The 14,952-nt window shown below is 35.5% G+C and overlaps 1 long non-coding RNA gene across 1 annotated transcript; it reads right to left on the bottom strand.

The window, feature by feature from the left end:
• Nucleotides 1–593: 593 nt before the first annotated feature.
• LOC138692882 (uncharacterized) lies at nt 594–13,584 on the bottom strand. The gene is made up of 6 exons (XR_011330155.1): nt 12,702–13,584; nt 7,657–7,776; nt 5,033–5,160; nt 4,720–4,816; nt 4,413–4,497; nt 594–1,527 (listed from the first exon to the last, which is right to left on the bottom strand). It is a non-coding gene; the product is annotated as an uncharacterized lncRNA (long non-coding RNA).
• Nucleotides 13,585–14,952: the final 1,368 nt, after the last annotated feature.

Raw genomic sequence — 14,952 nt, 5'->3', positions numbered from 1 at the left:
ATATATGTTACTGTTCCTCCAAGATATTTGAACTTTTCCACCTCTTAGAAAGGTTAAATCTCCATTTTTTATGTTTCCATTTCATACAATATTCTGGTCACGAGACATAATTATAATCATATACTTTGTCTTTTCGGGATTTACTTCCAAACCTATCTCTTTACTTGCTTCAAGTAAAATTTCCGTATTTTCCCTATTCGTTTGTGGATTTTCTCCTAACATATTCACATCATCCGCATAGACAAGAAGCTGATCATCATCAACACTATCATACAAAAGAAAAAAAAAGCATATAAAACTCATTTATAATGTTATACTATTATTACATTATACATTTGTTTCATAATATTACTATTTAAATTTTGTTCCTTACTTCAACGTGAAATAAGTTTATCATATTTTTATTTTTTCCTACATGTTTTAAAATTTCGTTTTCATAACATGAAATATGCATCATTATTATACAAATCTGGCTTTCAGGTAGTAGCTCCCTGTAAAGCAGGTTTGAATAACTTCAAAGAAAAATTGTTCCAGGACCCTTCGCTTAGCACATGAACGCTCTTCCAACTGAGCTACCCCAGGAACTATACACGACACCGTCACAATTTTTTTTTCCTTTGTATCCACACTACTCAAATGAGCTGACAATTCGCCAGAACTCAACTATGACTGCACACAAGTACTTGTGTGATGGTGTTGTGTATAGTTCCTGGGGTAGCTCAGTCGGAAGAGCGTTCGCGCGTTAAGCGAAGGGTCCCGGGATCGATACCCGGCCCCAGAACAATTTTTCCTTGAAATTATTCAAACATGCATCATTATTGTTCACGACCTCTACAATATAGACGTCATATTTCTTAATCTTAACCATTTCACTTGAAACAAGCGTTCCTTATTACCTGTGTTCTCTCAACGTTTAATTAAAAAAAGATTGAAAAGTTTATTTTAAATTGTTCAAGATTTTAACTTGAAAAAAAGCAGTGTTCATTCTGCATTATCTAACACAGTTTAAACACAAAAATTTAATGCGGTATATCATCTGTATTTTTCTTACAAGTTTAAATGCAATGTATATGGCATAACGGTATTGACCTTCAACAACCCAGGTGGAGGGAGGGGTTTGTTCCGAGCAACACAACTTTATGTGTTACTCCCAGCTGGTTGTAGGGTGCAGAATTGCAACTTCTCATTATCCATGTATTTTAAAATGCACGTTTTTCTGGAAAACTATTCGAAATATAGAAAAATGCTATTTGACTTTTTTGTTGATCTTTACTCAAGGAATCGCCCACCACAATTATTGACATTACTTACAGTTCACCCTGTATATAATGTTCTAATGTACTGTGCATTATATTTCCAACCTTAAGCTGGGGACATGCCTCTTGAAATCCTTCACTCTTTCTGACGTCTTCTTGAAATCCTTCACTCCTTCTGATGTCCTCTTGAAATCCTCCACTTCTTCTTAACAGTCTTGCTCATTGGTCTCAGGAAAAGCTGTGGTCATCCCCTGGCGGGCAGACGAAACATCTGGAGAAGAAATTCACAATAATGTCAGCTCAGTGTTATCCAAAATGTCATATCTTACTTTACAATTCCTCTTTCTATTTCATCATTACTTGTACTATTAAGTTAGGCTAAACAGACATCCCCTTTAATGGAAGAATCGGCACAATATGGATTAATCATAAATGCAAAGAAAACAAAATTTTTAAAATGTTCAGCCAAAAATATTGAACCAGAAAACTTACAGATGGATAATACTATTTTTGAAGGAGTAAAATCCTTCAAGTACTTGGGATCAATAGTAAACGACGAAAACAATATCGAGGAAGAAATAAACAATAGAACTGTTATGGCAAATAAAGCATAGGCCTACTTTGCAAATCTCAACCTATTCAAAAGCAAATACGCATCCAAACAAGCAAAATTAAGACTATATTTAACAGTAATAAGACCAATTGTAACATATGCAAGTGAAACCAGGACTCTAACTGAATTGTCTAAGCAAAAGATCCTGGTTTTTGAAAGGAAAATATTACGAAGGATATTTGGCCCAATAAAAGATGCAAACGATGAGTGGAGAATTAGAAATAATAAAGAGTTAAATATTTTAATACAAAACCAACACATAGTAAATTATATCAAAGCGCAAAGGATGGCATGGTTGGCCAAATCAATCGTATGGACGAAGGAAAAACAGTTAAGAAAATATATAAATGGAAACCCATCAGTAAAAGAGCAAAAAGAAGACCAAAAAGTAGATGGAAGGAAAACATAACCAACGATTTGAAAACAATGAATGTAAAGAATTGGCCAAATCTTGTTCATAACAGAAAAGAATGGTGTAAATTAATTGAGAAGGTCAAAACTTCGACGAAGTTGTAGCACCTACTGAAGAAGAAAGAAGAAACAGACATCCCACTTTTGGCAGGACATTCCCAGTTTTCACACAATTGTCCCAGTGCCCAACAAAAACTTCAGGACACTTGCGTTTCCTGGATTTCAGTAGAGATGCGAAATACAATATTTCCTAAATTATTTCATTTTATCACTACCAGCGACACAAGAATGCAAGAAAATTACAAAAATGTCTATTTTCACAAGTCAATAACATTTCAAAAGAGTATTTCACTAAACAGCAGTGCAATCAGGTGAAAATCAATTTTCTACCTGCACGACCACAGCATTCCTTATTGTTATTTCACCTTACAGCACTGTACTCAGGTGGAAACAATTTCCACAATACCAGGAAACGTAATTTGTTATCCCCCTCTCTAATTTTAAAACACTTTAGCAATAGGAGTAAGTAAACTTCAAAACAGTTTTCCTTTACAAATGTATGCAGGCACATGGATTTTAACTGCACCATAACACTGTTCCCCACTAACTAAACATATTCAAGTCAGGAGACGAATTCTAAAATCTCGGCAGCACTGGAAACAATATTCATGACTAGTGTGCTGTGAACTTTCCTTTTACGATTTTAAATGAACTGTACCGTTTCCAACATTTCTTAAATCCAATCCACAACTGTGACCTGTGTAAGTGACAGAACGGAATACTTATTTATTAACACAACCATACTTTCAGCATACACTTGCCAAACAACCCTAAAGTGCAGCGATGCAAAATATTCGTGCAAGTTCCATCACACTGTAAATGAGTTTTTAATCAGTTAATTTTGTACGTTTCTACACAAAGGAACTATTTTTAAACAAATGACAAAGCAATAATTTTTCGGCTTCTTCTTCTTCTTCGCGTTCATACCTTGCCTCAGTCCTCCTTCTTTCGAGAAGTTATCATGTCTTAGGTTACATGAGAGCACACTTCATCTCCCTCTTATTTATTCGCTCGTTTTCATACTCTCTCTCACTATCATAATATTAATACTCGATCACAATGCGATAATATGCTAGAAATTCCACTTCACACATCATCTCTGTATTCCTCATCTTTCACTGTTGCTACCTCTCGTCACTGGAACTCTCTGCCGCCTGAAGTCAAGGGCTGCCGAACATTGAAATCTTTCAAATCCAAGTTAGAAAATTATCTTATGACGAGTTGCCAAACTAACTTACTATTATGACAAATGTTGTATTGCATGTTTCCACGTATTCACATTCTTTTTTATGTTCTAGTGATATTTAACTTATTTTATCTTTTTGCTTTCATATTTCCTGATAATGGTATATCTATAATGTGATGACTTCAGCTATATATAATCATAATTTTCCTTACTGTATGTACCTAAAAATATTGTATTCATTGTATGCTTTGTACTGCACTATTTTATTACTACTATTAGTATTATTATTATTATTATTATTATTATTATTATTATTATTATTATTATTATTATACTTTGTATGCCTAATTTATTTTGACCTGCTGTTCACATTTTATTATGCTTTTTCCTTTCTTTCTGCATGTTATATATTATGTCTGATTTCTACTTACTTGTTATTTACATTATATTATTATCTTATTCAGTTTTGTGTGTAAAATTGTAGTGTACTTTGTAAATTTGTAGTGTTTTTTGTAACGCAGTTTTATTCCTGGTTGAGTGTTAGAGAAGGCAATATGGCCTTAACTCTTCCAGGTTAAATAAATCATTATTATTATTATTATTATTATTATTATTATTATTATTATTATTATTACTCGATAGTTTCACCATAAAGCCCATTCTAACTTTACACAGAAATTATTTCTTTTACCTATGCCATTATTCAAAAACCAAAATGACATTTGACTTTTTGGTTACCTACAACCTAACGATTCTGTTCTTCAAATTGATGTAGTTTCACCCTGCACACATTGTCTATAATACACGAAACAATAATCTAGATCCAACTTCCACTCAAAATTTTCAAAGCACGAGATCTTAAAACTAGTTACTAATTAATATTTACCAGTTTATGCAAGTTTCCTGACTGGTATTTGATCCACAGCTGTATCCCTTCTCCTGTCCCAGAACCGCCTTCAGTCCAAAACACCCTGGAATAAGACACATGACATCACATTTCTTTACATGTAGCTTACATCCTCTGCAACCTATGAAAAAGCAAGATATGGAAACTGTACTCATAACAGAACATGAAAATCTTCAAAAACCTAAATCCACTAAATTTAAATCTTAACTATATTCTGTCACTATATTACTATTACTGTTAATTTACTGTGTTTCAATATCGACATTAGTTAATCATCCATCCTTACCAGTTTATGTACTGGTATCTGATCCACAGTTGTCTCGCATTCTATCCCAGTGCTGTCTCGTTACCTCTTCCAGAGTCTGCAACTGCCACAAAACATCCTGGAACAAGACACATCGCAATCATATTTCTTTACAAGTAGCTTACAATCTCTGCAACCTATGAAATAGCAACAAACTGTATTCATAATAGAACATGCAAATCTTCGGAAACCTAAATCCACAAAATTTATATTCTTAACTGTTTTCTGTGACTGTATTATAACTACTCATAATTACTGTGCTTAATAACGACACTAGTTAGTAATCAATGTTTACCAGCTTATGCATGTATTTGGACTAGGATTTCCTCCACAGTTGCCACCTCCCATCTCCTGCCACAGTGTCCCTTGAACCATCTTCTTCTGTGTCAGTTCATCCACAGTCCGCATCTGCCCCAGAACACCCTGGAACAAGACACATCACAATCACATTTCTTTAAAAGTGGCTTACATTTTCGGCAACCTATGGAACAGCAAGATATGCAAACTGAATCAGGAGTAGCAGCACATCCACATCGCCAAAAATCTAAATCCATGGAATTCCGATGGCTCAACTGCAGTATTTGTCCCTCTATGCGCTAATATCTGAAAGAGTGCCAACATACTTCTTGCGCATTTTGCGCTACCAACCTTAAGTCATTTGCCCCCACTGTCACAAAAGTTGTTACTTATGCTAATCTTTCTCTCGATAAAAATCCAACAAATCGAACAAAGAGTACAAGACGCGTGAAGAGTATAAACGACTGCTGTCCTATTCCAAAGATTGTGTTTGAAGTAAGGAAGGTTCATCTATGGAACCGCCAACATAGGAACCTATTAACGCAGAGTTCGAGCACCGAAAATATATAATTCATCATTATAGGTATTAAAAAAAGGAAAAATCTAAAAGCTTCTTGTACATAATGAACCTTCTCTGTTAAATCGGCACACAGTTTGAACCCATTTTACTAGGACTTTACACGGAATTCTTTCACTGTATCATTATTATAAAGAATAATAAAATTACTGTGCTCGAACTCACGAAATACTGCCCTCAATACCCTCTCTAAATCTGGTCAGGCCGAGTCGTCAAAGATTCCATAGATGAAAGAGAAACGTTTGCATCATTACAACCGCCATTTGAATAATTTCAAGGGAAAAATTGTTCCGGGGCCGGATATCGATCCCGGGACCTCTGGTTGAACGTACCAGCGCTCTCCCAACTGAGATACCCGGGAACTCCAACCGACACCGTCTCAACTTTTCCATTTATATCCACACAACTCGCGTGGGCTGACGAAACGCCAGAAAACCACAATTCTAAGTCACACAGAGTTTGTGTGCACTCGATGTGGGTCTCTGGCATTTCGTCAGCCCACGCGAGTTGTGTGGATATAAAGGGAAAAGTTGAGACGGTGTTGGGTGGAGTTCCCGGGTAGCTCAGTTGGGAGAGCGCTGGTACATTCAACCAGAGGTCCCGGGATCGATACCCGGCCCCGGAACAATTTTTCCCTTGAAATTATTCAAATCTGCTTTACAGGGAGCTTCACCTGAAAGACTAGATTTGCAACCGCCATTTGGTATGTGCAGCTACGGCGAAACGTACGTGCTAAACAGGTGTAAGTACATGAAACCGTTAGTAACTAGCATTATCTATGGGATGGTAGATCCTTTACATACCTGTGTGTTACGCATGCGCAGTATCACATTATTTAACTTATAAAAATTTCTTGCGGGACACTAGGTGCATTTTCTCTTTACACAAGGAGAACGAAGGGGATCAGACATCTGCCCTTTTCACTGTAGCATCCCCTCATGTTTACTAGTAACTGCCAATAAATTCGAGCAAATCCGTTGCAATTTTTTCTCCACTTATTTTTTGCCTACCTAAAGGTTTCGGTCTCTAATCTCCGGAAATAATGGCGATATCGAGGAATGGGATGCGGTGCTGTATTCCCCCTTGACTTACTTAGAATACAATAGCATCAAAATGGGAATCCCGAACACAAGATGATTTTCGAGAAAAAAATACCCCTATTCCGCCAACATTCTCCCCGCCATAACTCCCCCCTATTTGTAGTGAGAACAAAGCTGGTAAGTGCGGCAAATAGAGCTTCTCGAACTCTATCTGTAGTGTAAAGCGCAACCCTCTGGCCCATTGCACATGGACAGTAGAGGCTCGCAAAGTTTAAAAAAATGGTCATTTTGACTTTCCAAAACAGACATTTTTCTACACAAGGAGAACGAAGAGGATCAGACACCTGCCCTTTTCACTGTAGCATCCCCGCATGTTTACTAATAACCGCCCATAAATTCGAGCAAATCCGTTGCACTTTTTTCTACACTTATTTTTTGCCTACATAAAATGTTTCGGTCTCTAATCTTCGGAAATAATGGCGATATCGAGGAACGGGATGCAGTGCTGTATTCCCCCTTGATTTACTTAGAATACGATAGCATCAAAATGGGAATCCCGAACACAAGATGATTTTGGAGAAAAAATACCAAAATGTATTGAGTGAGCCATATCTGACACTAGTGTTTTGTCGTGCCACTTGCCACAACAAGGGCAGATGGCTTATCTTTCAGATAAACACGAGTTATATCCTACTATGAAGACAACACAAATGAATCAGACACTGCGTTCTACTTCCTAACTCTCTGATAATTTATAAACTGTACTTGCTTATAGATAGGAGCGATTCCTATTTAGAATGTGATCTCAGGCTTTCGAAATAATCACAAGTTTAGATATTCACTATTACTAAGTTTATTAACAAGATATCAAATTAGAACAGATAAATATAGAATATTGAAATTGAACGATTATTTATGAAGTATCAAAATTGCTGTTAATTTTAAAATATCAGAATGAACTAGTTAAATATTAAGTACAAGAATTGAACTGTTGATTTTACTTACAGTTGATTGTAGGGCGAACTCTGGTGCTATTCAAAGATGATGCCATTTTCTGCCTTCTTTCTGGACGTCGGGAAGTTAGGACTGCTATTCCGCCAACATTCTCGCCGCCATAACTCCCCCCTATGTGCAGTGAGAACAAAGCTGATAAGTGCGGCGAATAGAGCTTCTGGGACTCTGTCTGTATTGTAAAGCACAACCCTCTGCCCCCATGCATATACACGGTAGAGGCCAGCAAATTTTGAAAAAATGGCATTTTGACTTTCCAAAACAGACTTCTTTCTACACAAGGAGAGTAAAGGGGATCAGACACCTGCACCTTTACACTGCAGCATCCCCGCATGTTTACTAATAACCGCTAATAAATTCGAGCAAGTCCGTTGCACTTTTTTCTACACTTATTTTTTGCCTACCTAAAATGATTCAGTTTCTAATCTCCAGAAATAATGGCGATATCGAGGAAGAGGATGTGGTGCTGTATTCCCCCTTGACTTACTTAGGATACGATAGCATCAAAATGGGAATCCCGAACACAAGCTGATTTTCGAGAAAAAAATATTCGGCCAACATTCACGCCGCCATAACTCCAATGTATATGCAGTGAGAACAAAGCTGATAAGTGCGACGAATAGAGCTTTTCGAACTCTATCTGTAGTGTAAAGTACAACCCTATGCCCCCATGCATATGGACGGTAGAGGCCGGCAAATTAAAAAAAAAATGGTCATTTTGACTTTCCAAAACAGACAATTATCAATTCACATGACTGAAATTATTCTAATTTCACTTTATTTTTCTCACTTTTATTTAGTTTAGGCCTAGTTTATATTTACTTTAGTGTATATTAATTTATATTTTATTTTATTCTGTATTTCATTTTCGTTTATTCTTTTTTTTTTCTTTCCAATTCTTTTTTAATGTTATTCCAATTTATATTTATAGGTATTAAATTTATATTTTTGTAATCTTTGTTCATAATGTTTTTATTTTATTTTTACTTTACTTCAATCTCATTTTATTTGTTGATTTTATTTCATTTTAATTTAGGTCTATATTTTCTTTTACCTTATGTTATATACTTTAATTTTTACTTTCCTTTTCAATTTCGTTTATTTTTAATTCATATACCCTTCTGCTTTATTTTAATTGTTCTTTTTGTTTTAATCCATTTTATCTTATGTTAGCTTATTTTATTTTATTTTTACTCATTCTACTCTATTTCATTTCAATTTATATTTGTTTTATTTTATTTTGACTTTACTTATTTGATTGATATTATTTTTTCTTATTTTATTTTTGTTGTACATAAGTATGTATTATTTCTATCTTATTTTTATTTCACCTCTATTTAATATATGACTCATATTTTTATTTCTTTTATTTCACTCCATTTCTATATTATTCTACTTTTTATTTTCTATATGGAACATATGCGGAGACTAAGAGGAAGGCAGAAAATAGGAAAGATAGGAGAACACTGAGTTTGCAGTGACAGACATATCCTTGGGAAGATAACTCTGAATCAAAGAATGAAATTAGTTCTACTTGATTTTATTTTATTTTTATTTTATTCTGTTTTCCTTTATTTCATTTACTTCAATGTTATATTTCATTTTTTCCGTTATTATTATATTTAATTGCTATTTTATTTTATGTCATACTATCTTAAGGCACATTACTCATGTACAGTAGTTATTTTAGTATTTAATTTTTATTTAACTCTATTTTATTAGTTATTTTATTTCATTTTAATGTCATTTGATTTTAATTTAATTTTTGTTTTATTTTAATTGCATTTAATTTTTGGTTTGATTGGTGGGCCTATATATTTATTTCTTTTTTTTTATTGCATTTCATTTTTTTTTGTTTGATTGGTAGGGCCTATAATCCTATGTGCAGTTATAGTGCACCATACACCAACTTTCTCATCCTGTAAAGGAGTTTCATGAATGGGATGAGGACTTACTGTATTCCAGTATCTAATGTTTTGCATTATAACATGGTCATGTAAGTGAAACCATGCTTCATCTGTGAAAATAATTACTCTAGGATCCACAACGACATCAGCAACACTTAGTAAAACTCAGTTACAAAAATTCACACGACTTACTTTATTCCTAGGCTGCAATTCATGCACTATTGTCACTCTGTAGGGCTTAAATTCAAGCATTTTAGTGGCTCTAAATGCTGTGGTTTTCGAAACACCTGTTTCTTGTAAGAGACGGCGGAGAGATTTTCGAAAAGAATGTTCTAACCTAACCTATCTCCTATCTCATCGAGTTTTTCCTCAATAAGTACAGTTGGGATTCTCTGTCCACGTTTATTCAGAACTGACTCAGTTTTTCTAAACTTTTTTACGAGGTTTAATATAGTCGACCTATGAGGAACGGAAACACCAGGAAATTGCGTTGTAAACTTGATTCTTCGTTATCAAGTAACACTCGACAAGATAAATCTTTTGTTGTAATGTAAAATTTTATGATGCCATATTAAGCCATAATCTTCAACACATACATCAATACAAGCGTCAACAGAGCTAATTGGCAACTGAACAGCAGCTATCAGTTCCAATGTGATCATGTGCTGTGTCCCTGAAGACAGGGAAAGAGAGGGAAGGCAGGGACAGAGAAAAAAAACTTTAGCATGCGACTGTAGCAGACCCCATTCACCAGGAATGACAAGAACTGACATCGGACTCACTTGCTGCTGAGTGCTGTAGAGAATGTGATAGATCACCCTGTATATTCTATTGATTTTTGTATAAGTTGAGTGCAAATACGTTCTAATTTTCATTCACATGTTTTTCTGACTTCAATCACTTAGGTATCTTATAGTCGAATTAGACGAATTTCAGAAAACCAAAGTTTGAGATGAATACAACATAGGCCTACCTTCTATACTTTTTTGGGTCAATGTAGAGTATCCACCGCCCACTAAACAAATATTGGTTGAACGAGCATTGAGCGACTTCCGCCGATTTTGGAATAGACACCGACGCACTTAGGTTAGGTAGTTTAGGCTTTTATTATCCCGTCAAGATGTTTAGGATTAGTGTAAAACTGGCCTATGGCTCCTATGGTGGGCAGGACATAAGTAACATTCACCTAACATTATGCCTAAAAGGCATAAACAATTAGAAAATGTTACTCATTACCCAGAAACAAAAATCATGTTACATAGTATGATCTAGCACAGACGTCTCAATAGGGCCTTCTCGGAGCACTTCCTCCTCTCTCTCACTCTCTCTTTTTTAATGTAAGAGTGGAACAAGATGCGGGAGCAGTTCTTGTATCTCCGGATGACGTCATTGACCGCGACATTTGAACAGCCATCTGTAACCGCTACGATTTTGTCTCCATCTCCGAGGAAAGAATGTCCTTATTACCGCAAATGAATGAACAAATAAGAGCTTTCATAGGGAAAACGAAATTGTGGGAGTTGCAAGTTTCAGTGGATAACTGTTACCACTTTATTAATCTAAAACTGTTACCTAATTTGAATCAAGACCAGTGTAACAAATATAATGAAGTACTGAAGGACTTAAGAAAAGAATTTGAGAGGACATATCATAACAATACGTACCTTAACAATCAACAAGTTTAATTGCAATTTTATTATTATTTAATTGAATTTTATTTTATTAAATATAATATGAACTTAAAAAAAGAGAGCTACCAAAAACCATTTACTAGAAATGAAGTATTTTGTTGTTTAGTCAACTGTCCGAAGACAGTCTGAACCTCACATGTGATATCAACAAGACACCACTTATGAGGCAACTAGGCAAGGAGATAATGGGATAGGGTAGCCGATTCCTTGTGCTTAAATAATTACGTAACATGTATGGTTCTTTATGCTTCAGATGTCTTCTTTTTACTCATAGTATATAATTAGAAAATACATTTATTATTATTATTATTATTATTATTGCAAACGACTTAGGAAATTTTATTCCTTCCGAAAACAATCGTTTATTTTGACAGTACAACTCAAAAGTGTCGCTTTGTGGAATTTCTCACGCGACAGTTACAACTTAGCTCACTCATGCTTGTAACATAAATCGACGATCGGCTATCTTCGGGTATTGCGCTTATCTCTTCAGCTGACTACGCTATCTACATTTGCTCTGTGTAACAGCTTTTACGCGTTGGCCTTGAGACGCCTGATCTAGCATATGCCACAACAAAATGATGATTAGTTCTTGTAAAATAACAATGTGTACTGGACTTGCAATTAAAATGGTTTACTGGTAAGTTGTTTTAGTTATTAACAAACAATGAGATACGTATGGATTAATAACTGTAAATTATGTATTCAGCAATAAATAATGGCTTACAATGAGTGTTAGAACTGGAAGAGGTAAGAATTCAAATCGTCTTCTTCTGGGTATGCTAGTCCCCAAGTAGGGCTTTTGTTTAGACAAAAACAATTTACAGAACGCAACACATTTTAAAAAATCCGTAGTAAAACCAGAATAATTTACATTAATATTCAATTGAAAATCACCACAAAATAATTATAGAGACTTGAATCAATAAACAGCCGTTCAAATTGATTTAAAAACATATTTTGTATTTTTTGGGACTACAATACAAAGCTACTAAAATTATTCTAAAATAACAACTGTGGCCTCTGTATGTTCTTCCAGGCAACAAAGATCAATATTTATAGCTTGAAAACTCACACAGTTCTTGAGAAATATGGCAATACCGCCATGAACACTATTTCTTCTACAATAAATGAAAGGGCACACATAACCATCCAATTCCACTATACTTCGTTCCAAAATGTCTGACAGGCGATGTAAACATTGCCGACAGAGAAAGAAGGATAATTGCTATTGGTTGAATAGTAATTTATACTTCTCTCTTCCTCTGCCGGCAATATTTACGTCGCCTGTCAGACATTATGGAACGAAATATAGATCATAGTTGGTCATTAACCAATGTTCTGTTACCTACACAAAATGCTAAATAGTTTGTCATGAAGAATGACCTAGAGTTTATTAATAGCGACTGGACATAGGAACTTAAGATATTAAAAATATTACCTGTTACACTGACATTCTTGAGATTTCTTGCCGAAGAGGTAGACGGAAAAAACGCCTAACCCAGACGTTCTTAGACCACAGCTGCTTCAAGATGTTATGCGTACAAATCAACCTTGAATAACGAATAGAGTCTACGATGCCTAGATGATAATTTCTCAATACAAAACACTGGAAAACTAGGTTTCAAACAATTAATTAAATTCACTGTCTGTTTCCGAAATTCGTCGATGCACACGGAATGGAACCAGTGTATCCAACACATGTACGGCACAGGCGGGACTGTTCAAATAAAAAGTAAAATCCCCCAAAAATTAAACAATTAAAATTACAGCAGCTAAAAAAATTCAAAAGATGATGTAAATCGCAAATTCCGCCAGAAAATCTGTCACCCGTCTTTTCCCGTCCGCTACATTCAAATTCTGTCAATTCCGTCAGTTTTGACTGAATTTCCGTCCTGTTGGCAACACTGAGTTAACCAGTCTTGGGCAGCGTTGCCAACATTCTTAGAAACCCGCTAAGAGAGTGCAGAAACCGCTAAATAGCTATATTGTCAATGTAAAACGAAATTATTTTGCCACTGTAAGTGCTAAAAATACCCGCTAAAACTCTATATGAGCAATATAAATTTCATAAATTTTATCCGCTAAAGTAACACAGAAAAACACCAGATCTAGCGAGAAAACTGCTGAATTGGAAACACTGGCCTTGGGTCTGAACCTCAAAAGTGATATTAAGAAGGCACCACTTGTGAGACAATTAGGCCATGAGGTAATGGGGTAGGGTGGTCAGTTCCTTTCCCCCTCCATCACATACCTCGCCGACTAGCAGCTACATAAGACCTATGGTCTGAAACGGGACCCATCACCCTCGTGATCGGAAAGTGGGAAACCACGATATGTAGCAAACGCCGGTGAAGAAAAATCTCATTAATAGCACTTGCGAAAACTTTCAGTACTAATCATGCAGCACCCCTATTTCATCTAGTAGTTACGATGTTGGCTACTAGATGGCAGGTGTTGAACTCGACCCTGGCCCATTCTATTCTCCTACGGCGCGACTTAACGCACAACCAGAATTTTTAGTCATTTTTCTTTGTTGGAATTATCATTAACACACTGCGTATATGGGCATGTTACAGAACTTTGTTTCCTCAAATCTAGCAAATGGAGGACACTGCGTTTCGCAACATCTTTCAACAAGATGAAGCCGGCCCCACTTGGCGAATCATACCCGAGAAGAATTGAATCGTCGATTTCCAGGGCGATGGATTGGAAGGATTGCATTCATCCCGTGGCCAGTATGGTACCTCATTAGACTTCTTCCTCTGTGTTCTATCAAAAATAAGGTTTACAGTGAAAGCATTCCGAATCTTGTCGTCCTCAAGAAAAAATCATACACGCAATTGCAAGTGTTACTCCAGACGTTCTTGCCAGAGTGTGGACTGACACTGAATAATGTTATGACGTGTGTCGTGCTCTTAATGGAGTGCTTATTGAAGTTTACCCATGTTGATCGGAATCTTTTTGAGTTGATATTAGTATTGTTATTTAATGTCAATAACCACAATACAAGTTATGGTGTGCCTTCACATTAAGGTCGCACCATACTAACTCTTTACAGTTTCATATCCATATCCCGAAGGTAAGAAAAAAGCTTATGTCCTGATAACTAGGGTGCGGATTTCTATGACCTAAAACATAAAAATATGACCAATAAAATTCGAAATATGATTTTATCAGTAACACACGTGTTAATTTTTTTTAATTCTCGACATTATACATTGATTTAAATATAATGTCTAACCAGTTGGATGTTATATTTAAACAAATTACTTCAAATGTCCTCTGTCTATAGCATTCACAGTTTCTTCAACAGGATTCTGCAAAATAGCACGGACCCTGTAAAAGTGAAGTATTTTAATTATTCTAACCGTGTCGACCTGGTTGGCGCAGTTGGTATAGTGCTGGCCTTCTATGCCCGAGGTATAAATAAATATATTCAAGAAATGGAAGACGCGTTGTTCATTATAGGTTAGGAATTAGATTAGTAAGAGAAATACATGACCATTTATCATTACAAATAGAATAAGTGAAATCTTCAAGCAGATTTAATAATTCATGTAAATGTAATAAAACACAAGTAGGTCTGATTTACTATAATTGAACATGATTATCTTGAAGTTGTTACAGTCTCCCCCCCCCCCCAAATCTATCAGCCACATTGAACTATGCCAGTTTCGGCCGATAAATGT

This window comes from Periplaneta americana, chromosome 2, assembly GCF_040183065.1.
Source record: "Periplaneta americana isolate PAMFEO1 chromosome 2, P.americana_PAMFEO1_priV1, whole genome shotgun sequence".
Taxonomy (NCBI): Eukaryota; Metazoa; Arthropoda; class Insecta; order Blattodea; family Blattidae; genus Periplaneta; species Periplaneta americana.
Note: the sequence above shows the minus strand (reverse complement) of the source record. Positions and strands in the feature narration are given on the sequence as shown.